This window comes from Callithrix jacchus, chromosome 15 (assembly GCF_049354715.1).
Source record: "Callithrix jacchus isolate 240 chromosome 15, calJac240_pri, whole genome shotgun sequence".
NCBI classification, from domain to species: domain Eukaryota; kingdom Metazoa; phylum Chordata; class Mammalia; order Primates; family Cebidae; genus Callithrix; species Callithrix jacchus.
Window position 1 is genome coordinate 75,128,492 of NC_133516.1, and position 26,503 is coordinate 75,154,994.

Sequence of the window (26,503 nt, forward strand, 5' to 3'; positions counted from 1 at the left end):
CCCTAGATGGCATCTTCTTCCAAGATAAGCCTTTTTCATCTACACTGACAATCTGTTGTTCGGTGTCACCACCTTTGTGGATTACCACAGTCGGATCTTCTGGAGAGCTTGCTGCAGCTGCTACATCAGGACTTGCTGCTTCATCGTGCACTTTTATGTTATGAAAATGGGTTCTTTCCTTAAACCTCATGAACTAACCAACCTCTGTTAGCTTCAAATTTTTCTTCTGCAGCTTCCTCACACCTTCATAGAATTGAAGAGAGACAGGGCCTTGCTCTGGATTAGGCTTTGTCTTAAAGGAATGTTATGGCTGGTTTGATCTATCCGGACCACTGAAACTTTCTCCCTATCAGCGATAAGGCTGTTTTGCTTCCTTATCTTTTTGTGTGTTCACTGGAGTAGCACTTTCAATTTCCTTCAAGGACTTTTCCTTTGCATTTACAACTTGGCTGTTGGGTACAATAGGCCTAACTTTCAGCCTGTCTCAACTTTGAACGTGCCTTCCTCACTAAGCTTAATCATTTCTAGCTTTTGACTTAAAGTGAGAGATAAGCAACTCTTCCTTTCACTTTAACACTTAGAGACCACTCTAGGGTTATTAAGTGGCCTAATTTCAATATTAGTGTGTCTCAGGGAATAGGGAGGCCCGAGGAGAGCGAGAGAGATGGGATGGCTGGTTGATGAGTAGTCAGGACACACACATTTCTTGATTAAACTCATCATCTTATATGAGCGTAGTTCATGGCACCCCAAAACAATTACAACAGATCAAAGATCACTGCTCAGAGATCACACAACAGATATATAACAATGAAAAAGTTTGAACTATTGAATTTGAATTAACAAAATGTGATGCAGAGATATGAATTGAGCATATACTGTTGGAAAAAATGGCACTGATAGATTTGTTCAATGCGGGTTTACCACAAACCTTCGGTTTGTAAAAAACACAATACCTGCAAAGTGCAATAAAGCAAAGTGCAATAAAATGGGCTATCCCTAGAATAAAAACCATAGCAATAATAATGTATTTCATTTATTAGCCTTTGGAATGTGCTACTGCTACCCCTAGTACTTTGCTAGTAATCACATCCCTCTACACCACTATTTAGTCAATATTATTATTATCCTCAGTGTTCAAATGGGAAAACTTCTACCAGAGTCATTCTCAAAGACCCACAGCAGTTAAGTAGTGGATGTAACTTTTAAACCCAGTCAGTCTGGTTTCAGAACCTGTGTTTTCAACAATGTGATTATATAAAAGCATATAATGTGAAACATATACTTACAAATTTAAACCATAACTAAAGAAAAAGCAAATTAAAATCATAAAAACTAAAACGATCCCTTCTTATAGGGAGAAAACATGTTAATATATACATAGAAAAAAGTCACTGTTGACTGACAATATGGAGTAGATGAAGTCCCAGGGAACTGTTGTTGTATTAGTTACATATTTTTTGTAATGTCTGAATTTTTTTTTTTTTTGAGATGGAGTTTCGCTCTTGTTACCCAGACTGGAGTGCAATGGTGCGATCTCGGCTGACTGCAACCTCCGCCTCCTGGGTTCAGGCAATTCTCCTGCCTCAGCCTCCTGATTAGCTGGGATTACAGGCACACGCCACTGTGCCCAGCTAATTTTTTGTATTTTTAGTAGAGACGGGGTTTTACCATGTTGACCAGGATGGTCTCGATCTCTTGACTTCGTGATCCACCCATCTCGGCCTCCCAAAGTGCTGGGGTTACAGGCTTGAGCCACTGCGCCCGGCCATGTCTGAATTTTTTAAAGAGAGTATGTATTGCCTTTAAAATTAGCAAAGCAATAAACTTAGGATAATTAAAAAAGAACTCCTTCCACAATCACAATCTTCCACAAGCCAGGGGACAATTATTTTATACGTTTCAGGTCTTAGACACATCAGGATGTTTCATTGAACATGGGCATGGCAGCTCATGCCTGTAATTCCAGCACTTTGGGAGGCCAAGGCAGGTGGGTCACTTGAGGTCAAGAGTTTGCAACCAGCCCGGCCAACATGGCAAAACCCCATCTCTACTAAAAATACAAAAATTAGCCAGATGTGGTGGTGCACGCCTGTGATCCCAGCTACCTGGGAGGCCGAGAGTTCAAGACCAGGAGGCTCGAACCCAGGCGGCAGAGATTGCAGTGAGCTGAGAACACACCACTGCACTCCAGCCTGGTGACAGAGCGAGACTGTTTCAGAAAAAAACAACAACACAAAAAAAGACAAAAAAACTAGATCATGTGCTATGGCTGAGCCTCTGGGGACTGATGAAATCTGGGTGCACAGAAGGGGCTGACATGCTGTGCTGTACTCTGCTGTGCTTCAAGATGTTTGCCCCTACCTCCTCTCCTCACTGAGAGTCAATCTGGAGGCTACTTCCATGCGCCCTTGGGGTTAGCAGTTTTACTGGTCAGCCCAGAGTCTGAGTTTGGTTGACAGTGCTTGGCAGCCATGACAAAAGCTTACATGGTGAAAAGGTACATGCTTTGGGGTCAGAATGCCAGATTGGGGGCTTCAGACACATTTCAGAGCATTCAGTCTCTTATCTGCAAAATGGGTATGGACAATAATGCCATATTCTGAAAACCAGAGACTTAGTAATTATATATATATATATATATATATATATATATATATATATATATATATAAAGTGACTTGAAGAATGCCTCTCATGTAGGTAAGTATGCAGAAAATATTAGCTCCATGTAACTAAAGTTCCCTTATTCCTGAGACAACTGTTTTCTAGAGATAAATATTTAACAGATGCTTTTTAAAATGTGAGCTGCCCCCTCATAAAGGCAAAACCAACCATGCCTGGGTTTCCACTTAGTCCTGCTTGTCTCATTTCCCTGCAGACAGCAGAGAATCCAGCCTGTGTAGATCCTGACACATGTGAGGGAGGGAATGCTCATGTCATCTTCAACCTGCTGACACCAAAAATATGCCAGGAACATTGGAGCTCATTCTTAGATTCAAAGCAATTTATTTTTCTAGCCATTTGTGAGGTCTGTGGGAATTAACAGTCGGCTTGTGTGCCAGTTGAGCAGATTTGCATTTTTGAGTTTATAGATGCCTGTTTATTTTATATAGTTATAATTTTGATTAGTCCTTGCTTAGTCCCTTTTTAGTTATGCAGGGTGAAATATGCTTCTACTTTGGCCTGCTGGGTTAATTAGGAAATCTTAGTTGCAAGTGACAGGAACGCAAATTAGCTTAAGCAAGGAGAGGTTTTTTTTGTTTGTTTCTGTTTGTTTTTATTTTTTTGAGACGGAGTCTCGCTCAGTCACCCAGGCTGGAGTGCAGTGGTGCCATCTCGGCTCACTGCAATCTCCGGTTTCCTAGTTGAAGTCAATCTCCTGCCTCAGCCTCCCGAGTAACTGGGATTATAGGCACGTGCCACCATGCCCAGATAATTTTTTGCAGTTTTAGTAGAGATGGGGTTTCACCGTATTGGGCAGGCTGGTCTTGTGACCTCATGATCCAAACCCCCTCCACCCCGCCTCAGCCTCCCAAAGTGCTGGGATTATGAGCTTCAGCCACTGTGCCCGGCCACAAGGAGAGTTTTCAAAGATACAGGAGTATGGGAAGTATTTCGTGGAATGCAGTGGAGCCTCAGAAGTACCTGGAACCAAGCACTGGAAGCCCATGAGGATTCCTGACCCCTCTCTGTTACCACATTTGCTTGGCCAACTGACTTTTTCCGTTTCTCCATACAGTGGAAATGCAGCCATCCACAGAGAGACAAGCCTTCTCTCTCTTAGAGCCAGAATTACTAAGGAGGGATTCTGATTGGTCCAACTTGGGTCAGGTGGATACCCTTGGACCAATCAGCAGTGGCCAGGGAGTGGAATTATGCTGTAATTATGCATGTAATAATACCATGGTGACTTCTATGGTAATCATAGTAACAATGAGAGAGAAGGGACAGTTTCTTGAAGGAGAAGGCGGCTCTGGGGCAGATACAAACAATTCTTGCCTACAAAATTCTTCCCCATCTTTTCTCCTATCATAAAAGGTAATCATCCTGACTCCCAGGGTCTAACTCCATGTGGGCAAAACTCCTAACTCCTCTTCTTTCATCTTTGGTTAGAAGCAGTCCATTTAGTTATTGATTTTTTTTTTCAACCCAGACAGTCTGTTCTGCGAGCAAGAATAGTCTGTTTGGCAAGCTATTCAGCAAGACATAAAACATAATAGTCCTTGGGATGAATCAAAATAATAGCAGGTCCTAGAAAATGGTGTTCTGAAATGGCTTAAGGCCATTTCTAGACTATTGGGAAGTATTGGAGTACAGCTAGGGGTTTTCAACAGAAAGTGGTCCAAGAATCAGTCTCAGTATTTTTTTTGTGGTTAGTCACATTGACTTTTCATGGAAATTTTTATTTTTAATTTTAATCAAATGTAGTCTTTATTACACACAAACAAATGTCATGATAGTGATCTTGCTACCTCCAAAAGACCCTTATGTATGTGAAAGCATGAAAGGAGATGGTGATGTTGAGAACTGAGGGAACATTTAGAAAACCCCCTTTTCTGAAGCTGAAACTTCCCCTTTTTTTCCTCCATGTTGGGTTTATTTTCTCTTTCTGTCGGTATCTGAATCCAGGAATGGGAATTGAAGCCTCTTGTATGGGGGCTGGTAAAAGTTTTCTTACTGGATTTTCTTCTCTGTCATCAATTTTTTCCTTTTCACAGTGAGTGCGGCCCGCTGAATAGATTGGACTAGATTGGATTGTGACTCTAATACCACTCCCCTTTAAATGCCCGAATTATACTGCCCATTAAATCAATTGAAATACACAGCTAGAAGCAAGGGGCAAAAGATGGGATCCATTAACACACTTCACAGAGAGTGCAGGCAGGATGGAAAGAGCGCACTACCTGAGTCTTGGGCTTTGCAACATTCGTATTTCCTGTCTCTGTACAGTGTCGGCCTTTCCCACCGACGATGCAATTACAAGGACTGGAGTTGAACTTCAAGTGAAAAACTCACTAGCTTTACCAAAGAGACTCAGGAACAAGTACATCTGGTCTGTACCACAGTTTGCCAATTAGCTGGATGAACAGCTGGCTAATTTCTATTTCTTGGGCAGAAGACACATGAGGCTAGAATAGGTATCTCCAATGGAGAGCCGAATTAAGGCCTCATGTATGTTAGCTGCTCATGTTTTATTAGTGTCTCTGTATATTTAGTGCCTCATAAGGCTCATGCATATTTAGTGTATAGCATTTAGGAACTAGATGCCTCATGTATATTAGGTATCTTTTGCTCCTTCCAACCCTTCTTGTCTATGTTAGTGCCACATTTTACTTACCACTTGTTTATGAGTAACATCACTTAAAATATGTTCTATTATCGAAGATGAATAGGTATTACAAACTTTTCCTCAGTAATTGAAACGAGGAGTCTCTAAAAACAAATAATCATTAATCTTGATTGCATGGGGCCCATTTTGAAATAGGCTGCCCTGTATAATAAGCGTGATGATGAAAATTCTGTTTCTTGATTTTTGGGCCTCTTGCATTTGTCATTCTCCACTCAGGCTCTCTCTGCCATCCAACCCTGGAAATCTCAATGAGCACAACTCCAGGACCAGCCTTTTTGTGCATGACTATTACTGCCAACCCCCTTGTAGTGCTGGAAATAAAGGCAGCAGGATTAGATGCTGTAGCAGAAACAGGGACCACCAGTGCCTAACCCCTTGGTTAACACATGTTCAGGGAAGAGGAGACATTCTGTACAACAGAATACTGCTAACACATGATGTGGTTGTGTATCTCAGTGCTAATTTGACCTAACATTTCATTTACAGAAAAGGGGGAATAAGACTGATCATTTCTTTATGGACAGATGAGACTTTGTGTTAAGAGTAAAGCTCTGACTTCAGGGAGGTGCATTTAATTTATGCAGGTTTAACTAACCCACTTCATTAAAAAGAGGATGGGGAGAAAACGTATGACTCGGCACAAGTTAGATGGGTGCCTCTGTCATTTCCTCTGTTTATCTTATTGGAGTGATGGTGATACTAGATGTTAACATGGGCTTTTTGTGCAGCCTACCTCCTAAAAACAAGCAACAGCTTTGTCTGGGGCTAAACTGAAGATGTATATATAATACTTGTTCTAGCAGAGAGGAGGCATTATTGAGTGTGGTCTATTGGGAGAAGAGAGGTCTGCCTTCACGTGGTGTCTCCCTGTGTGGTTTCCGTGATTCTTATTTATTGTGTGCTATTTTTCAACTTTTTATTATGAAAAATTTCAAACATATGGAAAACTTAAAAGATAAGTCCAACAAACACTCACCATATAGAATCAATAGCTCCTAATATTTGCTTTTACCTGTTTGTCTCTAATGGTTGATACTGTTTGGCTTTATTTAACTAAACCATTCCAAAGTAACACAATTACAGATACTGTGATTCTTCACTTCTAAATATTTCAGCATATATGTCCTAATTACGAAGACATTTTCCTACATTATCATAGTATCATCATCAAACCTAAGTTATCAATAATTCTCCAACATTTCATAATATTTAGTCCATATTCATATTTTCTCAGTTGTCTTTTATAACTGGTTTTCCCCAAATCATTCAAGGATTATGCACTGCATCTAGCTGGATTTCTTGTTTGTTTGTTTCTATCGAATCAAGGACCATGATTTCATTTTGTTTTATTTCTTAACCTTTTTGATTCTCAGATACTCCCCTCATCCCTCCAATGTTTGAAAAGGCCAATTTGTCTTTTGAAACTTTGGAGGCCAGGCACAGTGGCTCATGCCTGTAATCCCAGCACTTTGGGAGGTCAAGGCTGGTGGATTGCTTGAGCTCAGGAGTTCAAGACCAGCCTAGGCAACATGGTGAAACCTGCCTCTACAAAAAATACAAAAATTATTTGGGCATGGTGGTGTATGCCTATAGTCTCAGCTCCTTGGGCGGCTGAGATGGGAGGATCATTTGAGCTCTGGAGTTCAAGGCTGCAGTGAGCTGTGATTGTGCCACTGCAGTCCAGCTTGGGCAACAGAGTGAGATCCTGTCTCAAAGAAATCCACGAAACTTTGGAATGTGTCCCACATTTGGGTTTATCTGACTGCTTCCTTGTGATGTCATTGAACTTGTTCCTCAGCACTATATATTTCTTATAATCTGGTAATTTGGGTCTAAAGACTTAGTTTGTTTTAGGTTAAATACTTTTAGGCAGGAAAATGTCCTAAGGGATGCTGGTTACCTGCGTCTTATTAAGAGGTCGGGTTGTTACTAGTGATGCTAACTTGCTATGCAGGGTAGACGCTGATGAGAGCCCAGACCCTGAGTGGGGAGCAACTCTGCTTTCATTTCTTGATGGATATTTTAGACAGTTTTTGGCAAAGAATAGGCACTTGCTTCATTACCTCAAGAAAATGGCTTTTTAATAAGAGACTATATAGTTGCAGGAACCTAGGACTTCTCTTTGTGGGTCAGTTTCATTCCCTTTCTCTGCCTTCACTTGTTACTGACCTATAGGTTCTGTTCCCGGTGTCTTCTCCTTGTGTCACTGTTGGAATTGTCATGATGCTGGCTCTGGACCAATTTGCCATGATCTTTCAGCAGTTCTCTTTCCTGCAGCTTTATGACATAGTCTCAGTTTCCCCATCCCCAAATCCCTGGGAAAACTTCCGTTGCATCAATTCACCTTTCTTGCACTGGGCTTCACAAGTGGTGTGCAGTCTGCTGGCTAACTCTTAAAAGGGCTTCTCTACCTCTTGCTTCAGTCATCTGTGCCAGAAAGTCAAGGTCAAATAGATCTGTCATTTACCAGTTTGGGCAAATAATCAGCCTTACCAAGATTCAGATTCCCCATCTGAAACTGTATGTAGCTCATAGGGTTATTATGGGGATTAACTTAAATAATCATATCAAGTTTGTGTGTGTGTGTGTGAGAGAGAGAGAGAGAGAGAGAGAGAGAGAGAGAGAGAGGAGTCTCACTCTGTCACCCAGGCTGCAGTGCAGTGGTGCAATCTCAGCTCACCGCAACCTCCACCTCCTGGGTTCAAGTGATTCTCCTGCCTCAGCCTCCTGAGTAGCTGGGACTACAGGCACATGCCACCACACCCAACTAATTTTTGTATTTTTAGTAGAAACGGAGTTTCACCATATTGGCCAGGCTGGTCTCCAACTCCTGACCTCGTGATCTGCTCACTTTGGCCTCCCAAAGTGCTGGGATTACAGGTATGAGCCACCGCATCTGGCCTCATATCAAGTATTTAACACTGGGTTGGTGACATAGTAACTGCTCAGTAAATAATCCCTCCATCCCTGCTAGGACTACTCTTATGTCATACTCACTCAGCAGGAGCTGTGGACAACATTGGTGAAGTGGGGCAAATATCCTGGGAAGGGAAAGTGAAGAATATATCCCTGTATTAGTCCATTTTCATACTGCTGTAAAGAAATACCTGAAACTGGGTAATTTAAAAGAAAAGAGGTTTAATTGACTCACAGTTTTGTATGGCTGGGGAGGCCTCAGAAAACTTACAATCATAGTGGAAGGAGAAGTAGGCACATCTTACATGGTGGCAGGCGAGAGAGCAAGCATATGAAGGAAGAACTGTCAAACACTTATGAAACCATCAGACCTCATGACAACTCACTATCATGAGAACGGCATGGGGGAAACTGCCCCCATGATCCAGTCACCTCCCACCAGACCCTCTCTGTACATGTAGGGCTTATGGAGATTACAATTTGAGATGAGATTTGGGTGGGGACACAGAACCAGACCATATCAATCTCCAAACATTTCTAGCATACTAGAAAAACTTTCCTGTTTAAAAATAGTTTTCCAGCAGGGCATGGTGGCTCATACCTGTAATCCAGCACTTTGGGAGGCCAAGGTGGGTGAATACTTTGAGCCCAGGAGTTCAAGACCAGCCTGGGTAACATGGCAAAATCCTGTCTCAACAAAAAATATAAAAATTAGCAGGTGTGATGGCATATGCCTGTGGTCCCAGCTATTCAGGAGGCTGGGGTGGGAAGATCACCTGAGCCCAGGATGTCAAGGCTATGGTGATCTGTGATTGTGTCACTGCACAGCCTGGGTGACACAGTGAGACACTGTCTCAAAAAAAATTTTTTTAACTTAACCTTTTTCTGTTTTATACCGCAATCAATTCAGACTCTAGGTTATGGAAGACTGAGTCTGAACCATTTGCTCTTTGTGTAGATTTGCCCTTAAAAAGACATGCCTGCTGCATATGGAGATATGTACCAATTTAGAGGGAAGAAGGAAAATTTGTTGTGCAAAAAGCTATTGAATGAATTTTAAATGTAGTCTGGATATATTCTTGAACATTCTATGTATTCCTATAGGTGTTGACTGATGGTAATTCAGATCTTGTGTATCTTGTGATGCTTGGCAGTGGATTTGGTTCTGACTTTATTTTGCATGCATCTCTCTCTGTACTGCCACAGACTGGTACTGAACTAACTGTCCTTGGCTTCTTAATTATGGCACCTTAATTGCCCACTGAAAATATCCAGCAAATGACTACATTCCTCTCACGTTTGCAGTTTCAATGTGGGACTAATTAACATTTTGTTTGGAAGGATAAAAGAAGGTTATTTTGATAATGGGGTAACATTTGAAATCATTGACCTCAGCAGGTCAGTCTGAGGAATCTAAACTTTTTAAAGCTTCAGAATTAACATTTTAAAAAGTGATAAAATACTGGTGATGGTGATGTGGGATGGACTCTGTCACAGGTGTTCGTTCAGTGGTAGTGTTACTTAGTCATCTTTCTGAAAAGCAGTTTGGTTATTTGTGTCAAGAAACATAAGCATATGTAAGTCTGTTGACCCAATAATTCCACGACTAGGAATCTATTCCATGGAAGTCACCAGAGATATGGACTAAGATTTATAAGTGAGAATGTTTAGTGCTGCCGCAGTTATAATGACAGAAAAAAATGGAAAAAGTCTGAATGTCCACCAATGTGAGGCAGTTGGTATAAAGTGTGGTTTTGTTCATATGAGTTATAAGTGACAAGGGGAGGTTGAGGACGAGTTTAATTCCAGGAAAATGGTTATTGGTATGTTTTAAGAAGCAAGAAACAAAATTGTATATACAGTACAATTTGGGCTGTGAAAAAAATACATGAGAGGATTTTTTAAATATGCTGAAATATTAATAATGGTTTCCTTTTGGTAAGTGAGGTTATACATGACTTTTGTATTGACTTTCCTACATTTCTATGGGGTGCATATATTAATTTTTATATTTGAGGGGACAAAAAGCTGAAGTAATAAGACAAATATTTGAATGGCAATTTTTGAGTGGAGTCTTAGGTTTTAAGGTTTAAGAATAAAAATCCAGTCGGGCGCGGTGGCTCAAGCCTGTAATCCCAGAACTTTGGGAGGCCAAGGTGGGTGGATCACAAGGTCAAGAGATCGAGACCATCCTGGTCAACATGGTGAAACCCCGTCTCTACTAAAAATACAAAAAAATTAGCTGGGCATTGTGGCGTGTGCCTGTAATCCCAGCTACTCAGGAGGCTGAGGCAGGAGAATTGCCTGAACCCAGGAGGCGGAGGTTGTGGTGAGCCAAGATTGCGCCATTGCACTCCAGCCTGGGTAACAAGAGCAAAACTCCATCTCAAAAAAAAAAAAAAAAAAAAAAAGAATAAAAATCCTCCCCAACAGGCAACAGAAATGAATCTAAGTCAGAAACTCAATGAATTGGCCTAAATCTCATGCTTACTTAAGATGGAATTTTAAAATATAGCATCACATATGTTTGTGGAGGAGTTTCAAATGTTAGAACTTGGTAAAGGTGAACCTGGAGGAATTCTGTCTTCCTTTTCTATTAGCAACAACAAAACCCATAAATCTTACTTGGATATTTGAGAGGGGAGAAAAGCACCTTGAAAAGAATAGATACTGTATACTCAGCCAAGAGAAAAATCATAGCAATCATCTTGGACCAAAAGATTCATATTCCAAAGATTTAATAGGTAGCTCAATGGCGCCTTTCTGTGTTGGGCACATTACTGTTAGGAGTTCTGAGTGCTTGCTTGGGACAATACTTTGGAATATCACTTTGGGAAAACCAGAGAAAATACCTAATGTGGCAGGCAGTATTCCCCTTAGGTTTAGTTATGAAACTCAGATAACTACAGATTGCAAATTTGTTTTAGGAATTGGGGATCAAAAAGATATGTGGCTTTTTTATTTTTATTTTTTTGAGACAGGGTCTAACTCTGTCACCCAGGCTGGAGTGCAGTGACACATCATGGCTTATCACAGCCTTGACCTCCTGGGCTCAGGTGATCCTCCCACCTCAGCCTTCCAAGTAGCTGGGGCTACAGGCACACACCACCATGCCCGGCTAATATTTGTATTTTGTATAGAGACAGGGTTTTGCCATATTGCCCAGGATGGTCCTGAACTCTTGGGGTAAAGGGATCTGCCCACCTCAGCCTCCCAAAGTGCTAGGATTACAGGCATGAGCCACTGCACCTGGCCAAAAAGACATGTGGCTTTAAAAAAAAACACCTTCTACCGCATGGTATGTTTCCCATCATGGAGCTTGTGTAATTATAATCTAATGTGTTTTTTCTTGGGAAGAACCTCTGCCAGGCGTTAGGAAGTTCATCAGCAATTTCTCAAACTTCTCGAGGAGGGAAAAGCCTTGAGGTGTAGACTGGAATAGGCTTTTCAAGTCTACAGAATTGGTACCAATGGATCGGATTTGCTGTTCTTGAAACATAATAAAGCCTCCCGCTGCCTTATTGTTCTTCCAGTCTTGATGTCGTGTCATTTTTTTTCTTTTTAAAATATACTCGTCTCATTATCCAGAGTGACTAAGAGGCTCAGCATATGTGCCACTAAAATATTTGTCCTCGATTCGCTCTTTCTTTTCTCCCGATACCTGTTGCTCAGGAAATGACTTCCCCATCTGGTTTCATTAGTCATTCTGATGTGCTTTGTCAAATGCCCTCCGTTGAGCACAGTACTGAACAGCATCTCTCTACTTCTCCCGGCCCATTTCCCTTCACTTACCACATGCATTTTAAAAATATATTTTAGGATTTGGTTTAAAGACCTATGCTATCTTTTACGTGTAATTTTATGTTATTTAGTGACACTGAACTTCCTTAATTTTTTAAATTGCATTTTAGGTTTGGGGGTACATGTGAAGAACATGCAAGATTGTTGCATAGGTACACACATGGCAGTGTGATGTGCTGCCTTCCTCCCCATCACCTATATCTGGCATTTCTCCCATGCTATCTCTCCCCAACTCCCCACCCCGCGCTGTTCTGCTCCCAAACTCAAAGAGCAAAAGTCAAAAAGATGCAGTGAACAAGATTAAGAAAGAATCCTTACTTTGAGCAAAGACAATGCAAGTATCTCAATTAGGCTTCAGTAGTTTTCATCAAAAATCTATCCAAAAATATGTGCCTCTGTGCATGTTGCCGGAAGAAACACAAAGTTCGCTTTCTGGGTGGTTTCCTTCAGCTGCCTTTCATTCCTTACACTTGACGCTGGTTTTATTTCTAGAAGAAACCAACCTTAAAAGTCTCTGGTTTAGCAATAGGAGGAGTTCAAAACATTTTCACCTGTTGTGTTTATTTAAACAAACTCATGCAACTATTGTTGCTTACAGTCACCGGGTTCATTTCTGCTGGCCTGGCAGGGTTTGTCTTGGCAATGGTAGAGAGATGCTATCAGCATCTCATTGTGTACTGTTTGCATAACAGGACAGGGCAGCCAGCTCCAGCCATTAAAAAAAAGAATGCTTTGGATTGGATGAATTTATTAAGGTGCCTGTCAGGTTAGGAAGGTGCAACTGTGACTGATGAGGACCTCCTGAAGAGAATCCCAGCCACAGCTGGTAGGAGGGGGGCTGGCAGGTGACCCAGCCTCAGGAATATGGCTGCACTGCAATGGACTGGCCACCCAAGAGTGGGAGAGGGTCATCAGTGGGGAAGAGCACCGGCAAAAGCATTGCTCAATTGCATTGTCCTTTGGGCCTTCAGGTTCTTTGTACCTCAGAGGATCTAGGGCTACTCCAGAAACGTCAGCCAAGAGAAGTGCTACTGGATTTTCCTCAGTTAATAGCATCTACACCAGGTTTCCCTTCAAGAACAATCATCCTGTTAGCTACTAATAACGTAACTTACAAGTGCTGAAGTTTTGAGCCTGGAAACAAGCACTTTAAAGATACATAGTGCTTGAGTTTACTTATTTACTCTTAGAATGAAGTCACCACGTGTCACCATGACTATGGAAACATAGGAAATATGTTCTGGGGGATTCTGCTTAGTCACTACATGTCCCCTAGTAAGGTTCTCAAAGTGTGGTCCATGGGACATTAGCAGCAACAGAACCTGGGAGCATGTTTGCTATGCAGAATCTCAGGCCCCACCCGAGACCTGGAGCAGTAGCTGCATTTCACTGAGCTCCCCAGGTGGCGTGTGGGCACATTAAAGTTTGAGAAACATTCCGATTTTTAGGGCGGTCTGGATTCGGCCTGCAGATACTGTCCACTCAGTAGAGATTTCATGTGAAGCTCTTTTGTCAGGGTTTGGGGTGATGGAAATTGGCATGTAAACTGTCCCTTCTTTCTGTAACAAAAGAAATTAGGGCTGTGATAAATTTCAGTTAAACAGGACCCGTGACTCTAGCCACTTGGGACTGAAATAATTAGTACAGATCCCTCTGTGGTTCAGACAGAGTGGAAGAGGCCACAGTCAGCCCTCTTCTATCCCTCACTCTCACTCTCCTTTCTAGACCCTCCTTCCCCCAGCCAGAGGACCCAAATTGCAGCTTTTTTGTCCTGAATAGGCCTTCCTGGAGTTCTTTCTCTAATTCAAAGGATACCCCTTTTCTCACAGTGTGCACATAGTAGGACTTTTGCTGACCTTGTGGGTGTCCTTTGTTGTCCTGTGTAGCAAGGTCACCATATCCTGACATGTGACTCACAGGCAAGATAGCAATTTCTGATAAAGGAGGGAAAGGTGGCCATCCCACCTCCTCACTGAGGCCCATGTGTTATATAATGCATTTCCTGCCTTTGATTCTTTACCCGTGTGGCCCTGCCTGTCCACTGTCCTGGCTACTGTTTTCTTTGTTCTGCAGCAGAGGAATTCAACCTCTCTGGGGTTTAAATTCCACTCAACCCTGGACGTTTCTTGGCATGGTTTTCTCTCAGATGGCAGTTCACTGGGGGCAGAGGCACATTTTCCAAACCCCGCTGTGTCTCAGTTCATATAATACATCTTCATTTCAAGAGAGATTTGGGCAAAGGGTAAGCTGATTACAGGGCTCAAGTGGAGCCCTGAGCACATTTCAGATCTGGAATGCAAATTGTTTTCTGCAGTAATTATAGTTTGCACCATGGCCCTACTCAGCCTCCATGGTTATTTTCCTGCTGCAAAATAAGCAGCTTTGTGCTTTCAAAGTGGGAGATAATGAGGGGGGAGAGGAGCACCTGAGGGACATTAAGGAGCATTTTCAGAGCCTGTCTCCAAGCCTGAATGGGAGCAGAATGGACCCAGATGTGTGTAGGGATGCTGCCACTGAAAAGCTCTGTGACCATGGGCCAGGAACTCAATCTCTCTGAGCCTCAATATCTTCTAGTCCTTGCGTCAGAGGGTTGCTATGGTGATAAGGTGCCACATCATTATGGCAGGACACTCAATATGGTGCCTGGTATATAGTAGGTGCTCAAAAAGGGGGATTTTCTTTTCATTGCCTACAGGTGCCAGAAGCTTTGGTGTCTGCAGTGGGGAAACACATGCCCTTCTTAATGGGCAATTCCAGCACACGTGTTGGTTGACACTTTCCTGCTCTGAGAAGCTTTGGTGCATCCTTCTCATGCTGCATGGGCTAGCTTTGAAGGCTGGCTTGGGGTGGATTTCCTGCACGTCAGTCTAGCTGTGTCCTCTTCAGCAATTGCCTAACATCTCTGAACCTCAGGTTTTCTCATTTACAAAATAGATTTTTTTTTTTTTTTTTTTTTGAGACGGAATTTCGCTGTTGTTACCCAGGCTGGAGTGCAATGGCACAATCTTGGCTCACCGCAACCTCCGCCTCCTGGGTTCAAGCAATTCTCCTGCCTCAGCCTCCGAGCAGCTGGGACTACAGGCGTGTACCACCATGCTCAGCTAATTTTTGTATTTTTAGTAGAGACAGGTTTTCACCTTGTTGACCAGGATGGTCTTGCTTGATCTCTTGACCTCATGATCCACCTGCCTCGGCCTCCCAAAGTGCTGGGATTATAGGCATGAGCCACCACACCCAGCCACAAAATAGATATTGTAATCATTTTTGATTCGCAGTTTTTAGAAAGATTTATGTAAAAACATGTAAAATTGAGCACTGGTGCTTGGCACAAACTGTGAAGGCAGTACTGTTGTTATCCCCTTTGCAGAGATGAAATCAAGGTTTTTTTTTTTAATGAGTCAAATGACTTTCCCAACTCTGTAGCTCGTATGTGGTACAGTCTGGACTCTGGCCTAGCAGATTGGCTCTGTGGTCCATGGTAGGTACTGAACCTACAGGTGGTTGGAAATACCACACAAACACCCTTTAGGCGCCTGATTCTGGGCCTCCCCTCCTCAGACCCTTCATTTTTGTTGAAAAATTCTTTGTTAAATTGGGTTAAAGCAGATCATAATAATATCACTATTACCATATTGTATAATGTTACATATAGTATATTTAAAATATGTTTATTTATGTTATATGTTATACTTTTGTATAAGATTATTATATGTAATGTCAGCAACAGCTATTTACACAGATTGGCATTCGTATTGGAAATGCCCTAGCCAGCTTCAGCACTTACAATTACTCTTTGTTGTGCCACCTGGGGGCTTATTATTCATCATATTGCTGCAAAATCAATTGTTTATCTTGTACAGTCTCTTGGAAACTGCAGTTGTTACTTACTGTGTGCCAGGCACTATGCTCAATAATACATATTTGACTTATTTGATTCTCACAAGAACTTTTTGCTGTGGGTCCTCTTATTAGTCCTATTTATCAGAGGAGGAAACAGAGGCCCAGGAAAGTTAAGTAAATGATCAGTGGTCACACATTAAGTGACAGCACTGGGATTTGAACCCAGGTTATCTGGCTCAGAACTCCCATTCCTCACCTCTGTGCTGAATTGCCTTCCTTTATTTCTGGTCTGTGTTCTGGATGCTATGCCCTCACCACCTTGGCTGGTTTGGCATTTCCAGACCTTCGGGGCTGCTCATTTAATGAAGCATTCCCTGGGTCCTGTTAGGAAGTGTGAGTCTCTCTCAGATGGTCATTCTGGGGACTCCTCCCACCACTCCCAGGAGGCCCTTTGTGGCTTAACCACACACATACTTTAACAAAATAAAAATCAGCCTTTCATTTTAATGATGATACAACCCAGAGATGAGGTTCTTGTTATCATACTGGGGGAATCTGGGTGATTGGAGTCGTAAAATCAAGTAGCTGGGGAATTCCTGGTTTTCTCCATAAATTATCCATGTGAGAGGTCTGTGTAATTTCACATTACAGGAGAGGATGGCTGTGCTTAACTCCTTCTGTTGGAAGGGCAGACTTATCTCACATCTTACTCAGCCAGGAGGGGGAGTTGGAAAGCATAGAAATGGAACTTCTTATTATTAAAATTCCTGGCTTTTAGCAAAAGTATCTATGTATGTGTACTTTAATACATAGGAAATCAACTACCAAAACATCTGACTAGTACTGTATTCTATGGCCATGGCCACTGTCCTTTTTTTTTTTTTTTTTTTTTTGAGACAGAGTCTCTCACTAGCCTGAGCAAAACAAGGAGACCTTGTCTCTACAACAAAACAAAACAAAAGTTACACTTGTGGCCGGGCACGGTGGCTCACGCCTGTAATCCCAGCACTTCGGGAGGCCAAGGCAGGTGGATTACCTGAGGTCAGGAGTTCGAGACAGAGTCTCTCTCTCTTGCCAGGCTGGAGTGCAGTGGCACAATCTCGGCTCACTGCAACCTCTGCCTCCCAGATTCAAGCGATTCTCCTGCCTCAGTCTCTCAAGCAGGTGGGACCACAGGCTCCCACCACCATGCCCAGCTAATTTCTGTACCTTTAGTAGAGACTGGGTTTCACCATGATGGCCAGGATGGTCTCGATCTCCTGACCTCATGATTTGCCCGCCTCGGCCTCCCAAAGTTCTGGGATTACAGGCATGAGCCATTGAGCCCAGCCATGGCCACTATTCTTGACAGAAAGAATTTCTATCTGGTCATGCAGCTGTTCTGGCTGAGAGACTTGCCCTGCTTCCCCATTTGTTGCAGGGTAGAGTTGGAACTCCCACCTTGGCTGCAAGCATCTCATCCCTGGCCTTCCCATCCCATCCCTTCCTCAGATGCCTTGACCATCTCCTTGCCTCCCGAATGAACTTTGCTCTTCCCACTTCTCACCTTTGCCCTGGCCCTTTCTCCTCAGTCTGGCAACTCTTACACATCACTAACAATCAGCTGGAATGGCACTCTCACTGGGGAGACCCTGAGCATGGTCCCTGGCTTCTTCCTCTGCGTCCCAGTGCTCCGAGGCTGTGGGAACCAGCAGGTTGAACGGTGAGGGTTGTGTGCAGGTCCACATCTCCTCTGGCCTTGTGAGCTCCTGAGGCATTTGTACATGCCTGATGCTTTGAACACAGAGCTGGGCACTTTTCTGTTGAACAAAGGAAGGTGGCCCCATTCTTACACATGTCAGTCTGCATTTCTTCCCCAAGAAAGGTCTGTGCATGATGGGTAGAATACCAGGTGGGAGATTGCACCACCAGCCTCCAGGCTCCATGAGAACCAGGCTATTCTGTGGCGTTAGTGCTTACACTCTGGCTAGTGTGTATTCAGTCACTGCCTGAATGAGTACTGTGGTATGAGTCTCTGCTGTAGGCCTGGACTCCAGTCCCTATTCCATTACTGCCAAGCTTGGCATATTGGATGACATTTTTTTTAACCCTTCTGAGCCTCTTTCCTCATCTATAAACTAGGGATAATAAAAGTACTTATCTCACAGAGTGGTCATAGAATTAAATTAGCTTAGGCGAGCATCTGACACACAGCAAGCCCCCAGTCAATGGTGGTTCGTATTGTTGTTAATAATGAAACGAATCGATTAGAGGGTGTGATAAGTACTGGGAAGGAAACCAATAGGGTATTGCGATAGAGAATAAGATGGTGGGATGTGGGGTATGGTGCTCTAGACAGCCTGGTCAGGGAAGCCTCCTGTGAGCCAAGCTTGAGTGATGACACAGCTGCTGCTATATGAAGAGTTGGAGGAAAGCATTTTCAGGAAGAGAGAACCGCAAGGGCAAAGGCCCTGAGGCAGGAAAGATCCTGGTGAGGAACAAAATGTGACTATAGCTTGGGAGGACAGAGGAGAGTAGGATGAGATAAGGTCCAAGAGGGAGATGGGCCAATTGGTGCAGGGCCTTATGCCAAGGGATAGTGTTGGGGTTGAATTCTAAGTGTGTTACAGGCCATTTAGTACTTATGCTCAGAATCATCCTGTAAAACTGGTTTCCAGACTACTTTACCTGTAGCCTGTCCTGTCTTATGTGTGTATTAATATATGAACTAATTCCTAGCAATAAAACCCAGTTCTGACTGAGTTAAGCAGAGGATGAATTTATTACAGTATCTAGGGTAGCTCATCCGGGGAAACAGGGACAATTATACCACCAAACAGTTACTGTAAAGATACTATTGCTACAACTGCTGGGTAGGTGTAGATGCCATGGCTTGCACCACCAATGCTGGTTACAGGCCGTGGCTGCCCAGTTTACCCTCACTCTGCCTCTGGAAGCTGCCACTACCTTAGAAGAATGGGATCAGCAGCGGCCCTGCTTTTTTGCATCCCAGCATCTGATTGGCTGAGCCTGCTCATGTTCTCATGCCCTGGCTGCAAGGCTGAGAAGCAAGTGTGTGGCACACTTATCGCCTTTGGTAGAATGTGGGCTCTGGTTCCTGAGTTGGGGGATTCCCCAAACTAGCTAGGTAGATCTCAGCTGCAGGAGATTCAAAGGGTGACCCCTGTGTCAGAGGCATGTGAACAAGAGCAACTCCATCTTGAATAGGAGCTCGGTAAAACGAGGCTGTGACCTACTGGGCTGCATCCCAGACAGTTAAGGCATTCTAAGTCACAGGATGAGGTAGCAGGTCAGCACCAGATACAGGTCATAAAGACCTTGCTGATAAAACAGTTTGCAGTAAAGAAGCTGGCTAAAACCCACCAAAACCAAGATGGTGACAAGAGTGACCTCTGGTCATCCTCACTGCTACGCTCCCACCAGCACCCTGACGGTTTACAAATGCCATCACAACATCAGCAAGTTACCCTATGTGTTCTGAAAAGGGGAGGCATGAATAATCCACCCCTTGTTTAACACATAATCAAGAAATAACAGTAAAAATGGTCAACCAGCAGTCCTTGTGGCTGTTTCATATATGGAGTAGCCGATATTTTATTCATTTACTTTCCTTATAAACTTACTTTCACTTTATTCTCTGGACTTGCCCTAAAGTCTTTCTTGCACAAGATCCAAGAACCCTCTCTTGGTGTCTGGATCAGGACCCCTTTCTTGTAACACTTACACAGACCCATGGAGTAAGGAACATGTGGTGTCACTGGGCCACAGCAGCTTTTGTCTAATAGGGAGTGGGGCTTTAAGAAAGGCCTGACTGCTTTCCTTTTAGACAATGATTTAAAACAATAAGTGCTGAATTTGAAGCAACTGGTTCTCAATATGATGAGAGGCTAGGAACTATTTTTTACACATCATTTAGTTTGTGCAGGTGTGGGGTAGTATGTTTCTCCCCTGTTTATCACACACTTGCATTCCTGTTGGAAATGCCCTAGCCATTGTCAATGCTTATAATTGCTTCTTGTTACAGCCACGTGGGGCTTATTGTCCATGATTCTGTTGCAAAGTTTATTGTTTATCTTATACGGTCTCCAGGAAGCTGTATGCGGAAATCTCTCAGCCTTACCAGGAAGTGTGACTTAAAGGGACATTCTCCAGGGCAGAGCCCTAACTGAGGAGGTGCTGAGCTTCCAATCAGGACCAGTTGCCTTGGGTGGGAGTTGGAAGCCCTTTCTGCCTATCTCATTTGGTTTGCTATTTTCCAGTGTTTTGGTGATTCCTTTCTGATTCTGAATTAAGGGAGAAAAAGTGGCAATACTGATTGTTCAGGTACACATGAACACACCCAAAACAAAACAAAACAAAAATCACTTTTGTCAGTGTTTAGGCAGAATGAATGCTCTGAGTCATTGGGGCACACATGCTTTTAAATCTCTTGATTTCTTGGGGGTATTTTCATTGAAGTCTTGAACTTTTTAGATGGATACAGGGCTTTCAGGGAAGTCAGCATTGTAAGATTTAAAAATAAAACTTAAGTTTTAACTACGCTCTCATTTTATTTTCTCTATTGGAAGGAAGAAGGGAAATGGGAAACTGCAAATTTCTATTACCTTTTTATTCTTAGATGCCCAGCTGACAGTCAAATCAGGATAAAAAAAATCAAACTATGGGCCAGGTGCTATAGCTCATGCCTGTAGTTCTAGCACTTTGGGAGGCTGAGGCGGGTGGATCACTATGTCAGGAGTTCAAGACCAGCCTGGTCAACATAGTGAAACCTTGTCTCTACTAAAAATACAAAAGAATTAGCTGGGCATGGTTAGCTGGGCATGGTAGCTGGTGCCTGTAATCCCAGCTACTCAGGAGGCTGAGGCAGGAGAATTGCTTAAACCTGGAAGGTGGAGGTTGCAGTAAGCCAAGATGGTGCCACTGCACTCCAACCTGGGTGACAGTATGAGACACCGTCTCAAAAAAAAAAAAAAAATCATACTGTGGATTTCAGATTTGATACTGCTTTTCAACTTGCTAGGAGGAAAGTTTGAACCAGTTTCCATCATTACACCAAAAAATTTCCTCTTCTATTTTAAAAAAATTAAAAGATTATTATTGTGGCTTTGTCTTTAAAAAAGTTATTAGGGAAAAATTAAAACCTATACAAAAATAAAAACAATGGTATGATGGCCCCAATGTCCCCATCCTTTGTTATGCCTTTTTTTTTCTTTGGAAACTGAATCTTGCTCTGTTGCCCAGGCTGAAGTGCAGTGGCATGATCTTGGCTCACTGCAACCTCAGCTTCCTGGGTTCAAGTGATTCTCCTGTCCCAGCCTCCCAAGTAGTTGGGATTATAGGCATGTGCTACCATGCCCAGCTAATTTTATTTATTTATTTATCTATCTATCTATCTGTAGAGATGGGTTTTTTACCATGTTGACCAGGCTGTTCTCCACCTCCTGACCTCAGGTGATCATCCTGCCTCGGCCTGCCAAAGTGCTGGGATTACAGGTGTGAGCCACTGTGCCTGGCCTATTCTGCTTTTAAATACATATGTCAGTTATTATCCTACCATCCTTTCTGCAACCCTGCTAGGGATAAAGGAGTCATGATTCCTGTTTTACAGATGAGGAAACTAAAGATCCAGGAAATTAAGAAGTGACTTACCAGGTCATTCAGCTAGTAAGTGGCAGAGCCAAAAATCATAGAACCCAAATATTAATTTACTGTTAACTATTCCAGCTAGACGTTTGTTCCCAGAAATTATCCCTAAAGAGTTATCTGAAGTCAAAATAACGGTGAGAAACTTTTTAATAAAAACGATTCTTGCTTTTGTTATATATTTTTAACTTAGAAATTCAGTGTGTCAAGAGTTGTTTTTTGATATAGGCAAATTACTTTTTAAAATCCTCCTGAGTATTCATGTAAGTGTCAGAAATACCACCCCCACCCCCATATTCATATTTTCCACTTCTAACTATCTTTGACAATACAATGCCAAATAGTAAGTCTCATTTCCAAGTAAGGAAGCCCTTTGGCTGATAGGTATCAGCTAATCAGTTTTTAAACTTTTTTTTCTTCCTGAAAATTGGGCAGAGGTCAGTAACCCACAGATAGGAGTTTCACTTTTAACTGACAGTGTAAGGAAGGGGACTTGACAGTTTCTTGAAAAAGCTACACCCAGGGTGTTCATGTTTCTAAGAAATAAACTGAATGAGCTTATTTGCAAGTGGCCCCTGTCTGCTGCATGCGGAAATTCTTCAGGCCTTGCTTCTTGTGTTGGTCTAGGACGCAGGACCGCAGCAACCAAGCCAGTGGCTGCTTCACATAATACATCAGAAGATGGCTTTTCTTTTTTTTTTTTTTTTGCATTCACTTTTAGAAATAGCTGCCATGTATCAGTTGACAAAATAATGTGAGGAATCTGGTTATAAAAGTTCAGATTTGTTTAGACAGAATAAATACAGAGCTCAGGTGATTGCTCGTAACAAAACCAGTAAGATAAGCACTCGAGATTAGCCATGACTAGCAATCGTTGGGACTTCCGTGTTCCAGCATCATTTATTTTTAGTTTCTGTGTTGAAACCATAGATGAAGACTCTTCTATTTATTCATTCTTGACCTTGGGCAGCCAGGTCTGCTCACGCATTCTTCTCATTCTATAATCTTGATCTGGGATACTAAGCAGGGCTCTTCAAGAGCAACAACATTTTCAAATGGTCAAAGTCTCTGGAGTTGAACCACCTTGAGTCCAATAGGCCTTGGCCTGGGAAAGTGTCTGGATACCCCTGCTGCATCTGTCTAGAGTTCGTGGTGAAGCGGGTGGAGCAGTTGTTCAAGTTTTACTTGGATTAACCACTCTTCCAGCATTGAGGAACAGATGAAGACATTCAGTCAATAGAAAGGCATGACTGTGAGCAACTTCCAGGCTCGACTTTGATGTTCTTTTTATTTGTCACTGGCTTGCTGTGCTTAATGTCTCCCTGACAACCTAGTAACACTGAAAGGTATTGTCATACCTCCCCGCTCAACCACAGTATGAATTTTTGTTTTTCCTTAGTCTTACCTAAATTGGCAACAGCCTTAGAAACCTAAGATCTGAGAAATAATAATCTTATGATGTTGGAAACTTGGTTAAGAGAGTGTGCAATATACTATTTTAATTTGGTCACTGCTACTATCCCATTTGAGATTTTTTTCCAGCCTTTTCTTTTGGTCTTTTTTTTTTTTTTTTTCATTTTTGTACAGAATGGGGTCTTGCTATGTTGTCCAGGCAGATCTTGAACTCCTGGGCCCAAGCTATCCTCATGTCTCTGCCTCCCTAACCACTGGGATTACAGGTGTGAGCCACTGCACTGAGCCATAATTTTTTTTACTACCCATTTTTACATTCAGTTTGTGAAATTTTGAAATTTGAAGCATCAAATGGGATATATTTTAAGGCTTTGAAATTCCCTTTTCAACTGTAAGGTTTTGTGAAATTTCTGGCTTGTTAAATACAAATAAGGAAGATATTAAGGAACCAGGATAAAGTTCAAATGGAAATAATCATCGTTGATTGCCAATTTTTAATGAAGAAGTAATTCTGCTAAAATCTAAATAAAAGTAAATGAAAGTCTCACAACCCTAATGAGTATGTTTCTTATAATTATCTTTGGTGAGGAAATTGCTTGGAACTTCTCAGCAGAAAATGCCCTCAGGTATGTCAAACAAGAGCACAGGAAACATGGTTCTGGTTCTAGTGATGTCATGACACTTGTGGTGGCATCTTAGTTAGGTCCCAGTTTTGGTGCTAGTCTCTTTAGAGCCCAGCAAGAGGGGTTTTTACCAGTTTGGTTATTTAACCAACTGTGGGAAAACAGGGTCCATTTTTGCATCGTAGGCACCTTGTAGGTATTTTCCTGTGTATAAATATATGATTCAGCTCTATACACTGAAAGAAAAATACCATTCCCTAAGAACCTACACCCCCAGAATTTTACAGTTTTTTTTTCCTTTTTAACATTTCTCTCCAATCTATATAGAATTTATGTTGGATGAGTATGAAGAAGGGCTTTAAAATGAGGCTTTTCTTTCCAAGAGGCAAGTGAATTGTCCCATTGTTTGTGAACCTTCTCCAGTGGTTTGCGCTCTAACATACCAGATTCTTGAATAACCCAGAGCAGGTTTCTGGCTGTCTCTTCTGACGGCTGTATGCTTGTAGCGGGAGCTCTGAAGTAAGCTTGCCACCTCTAGATCATGTGCCACGGGTTGGCACACACCATCTTTTTGAGTCTCAGTTTTTTTTAATCTGCAAAGAGATAATAAGGCCTACTTTGGGACCATCACAAGGATCACATGGGAAAATACATGGTAAGCGCTCATATGAAAATATAAACCGGTCACTCTGGTTTCAGTAATTGTGGCTGTGTGATATCTTAATATTCACACACAGGTGCACTTTTATCATGAGTTATCAACACTGGCAGAGGTAAGAGGAATGGACAATGAGAAGTGACATTTCAAGCATATCTTTCATATTTGCTGAATGTCCACAGGGCAGGTGGCTGAGTGAGTTAATTTCCTTCTATATCATAGCATGCTCTGCACTAAGAGGTTGAAAATGTGCCTGACAGAGAAAGATGCCCTGGATGTTAAATGAAAAAAGCAAGTGGTGGAACAATGTTATCATTCTATTTCTGAAAAAATAAGATGTTACACCCAGCAACTCATGTGCTTTTAGACAGAAGGAAATGTCTGGAAGGATTACCACCAGAGGGTGCAAACTGGTGGCCTCTGGGCCAGTGTAGCCAGCAACTGTGTTGTATGGCCTGTACAGTACTTCTTACAGTGATGAACAGTTGCCAGCATTTACAAATTGAGAGATTTTACATAAAACCCTGAATTTCAGGCTTCAGTTGAAAAAATTGAAATGTCTGGTCACCCTGGGCCAATAGCCCCTTAGGAACCCAAAAAGCTGGAACTGACCTAAGACAAAAACTCTCAGTGGTGCCCAAGTGCACACCGGGCCTTTTCCTTCAGGTACCTGACCCCTGGTCCTAAATGCATTTGGGTTTATGAACCTCTGTCTGCATCTGGCTTTTTAACACCAGTGTGTCCAGGGATCAGGATAGAAAAAAAAAAGCAGGGCCTTTGGGAAGACTCACTTTTTACTTTACATACTTCTGTGTGACTTTGAATGTGTGACAATGACACTATGTTACTTTTAAAATGTAAAAACCAATATAAAAACATGTTTGAATACTTGGTAGTATCCTATATGTCATAAAGAAAACTCCTGTTCCTTTTGATATCCCATTATAAAGCTCAAAATTGAATGTGGACCTTGCAGAGCAGAGCCTCTTACTATTGAAATTCTCTACTTGAAGTGCCTTCTTCAAGGACCCATTTCAATCTGGGAGTTCTTGCTTCTGGTCAGAGCAAGGGCATCAGAGGAAATGGCCATGCCCTGTTCTTGACTTCCTTTTTGCAGGCTGCGTCCCTCTCCCCTGCCAGGGTGTCTGTTGGCCCTCTCTCTGCCCCTCCGTTTATCCCTCCCTGCTCCACTGCTACCTGCCCTGGAGGCCCTCAAGTTTCACCTCTTCCACAAAGTGCTGCAGCCCACGGGTTTCAGTTCTTCTTTCCCATTCAGTCAGCAGCCGGAAGTCAGGTTGAATCATTCCAGGATTTGTTCATGTGAATGTTCCCTTCCCCCTCCCCAAAGAAATAAAATGTAGTATACCGTGGTCATCTCAGGTTTCCAGTCCTCACTGGGGTGAGGCTGGCCTTGGCTGCTGGGACTCCTGGAAGTGGCTTGTGCCGGGGGGGAAAAGAAAGGAGTGGCTGGTGATGGAGCCTCCATCATTTCCTAGGGCACTAACTTTCTTCATCAGCTGAGTTGTCCCCAAATTTGGCTAATCTCAGGTTGTTTGCTGGCCTGTTCAATTTCAGGACCCTTCCTGTGTGGGAGGCTAGAACAGGAGGAATACCTGCCCTTCCCCTCCACCAGCCACCACTTAACCAGCTTGCTTCGTGGGGAGTCAGGCTTTAGGAAATAGGGGATCCCAATCTGAAACCTGCCTCTTGGTGGACACTGCCATTTGATCTGACACTCATTACTGAGTGCTTCCAGTTGCTAGCTCCCTGGTGACCCAGACGCTTGCCTAGAAGGTCTAAGCCTTTTTATAGTGATTTCACTTCCTCCTTTCTCTAAGCAGGTGTGATTCCCTCACACTTTTTGAAGCAAGCTCCAAGCCTGTCAGAGCAGCCTCCAGACGTACTGAAGTACTTACATTTCTTCCAGAGTACACTGTAGTTCTCTGTACCGCCTTGCTGTTGAGTTTGCCAGTTCTTTTGCCTGGAACACCCGTCAGAACGCTACCCATGTGTCTGAGAAGGCTTCTCAGACTTTGTCCCCATGAAAAATGCATTTGCCAAGCTCACTTATTTCCTGGACCCCTCAGCACTTTTTGCAGATTCCTGGCAACGTGAATGGAGACAGCCTGCTTTCTCATAAAAGTCTTGGATTTAATCTCCTTCTGTTAGACCAGAAGCTTGTTGTTTAAATGAACCCGCTGTCTTTGCTGAGTGCTCTGACTTTACTCAGGCTTGAGACAGAGAAAGGCTCTTAAAA

The 26,503-nt window shown here is 42.7% G+C and overlaps 1 protein-coding gene across 16 annotated transcripts in view; it reads left to right on the forward strand.

Moving 5' to 3' along the window:
- The window catches only part of ARHGEF3 (Rho guanine nucleotide exchange factor 3), a 348,474-nt gene that overhangs the window by 124,274 nt on the left and 197,697 nt on the right, over positions 1 to 26,503 (forward strand). Inside the window, exon 1 of one of the 16 annotated variants that reach the window (XM_078351862.1) lies at positions 3,940 to 4,040. The exons of the other annotated variants lie outside the window; for them this stretch is intronic. The gene's annotated coding sequence lies outside the window, so the exon portion shown is untranslated. Of the gene's footprint in view, positions 1 to 3,939; positions 4,041 to 26,503 lie in introns of those variants that run through there. 16 annotated transcript variants of the gene reach the window in all.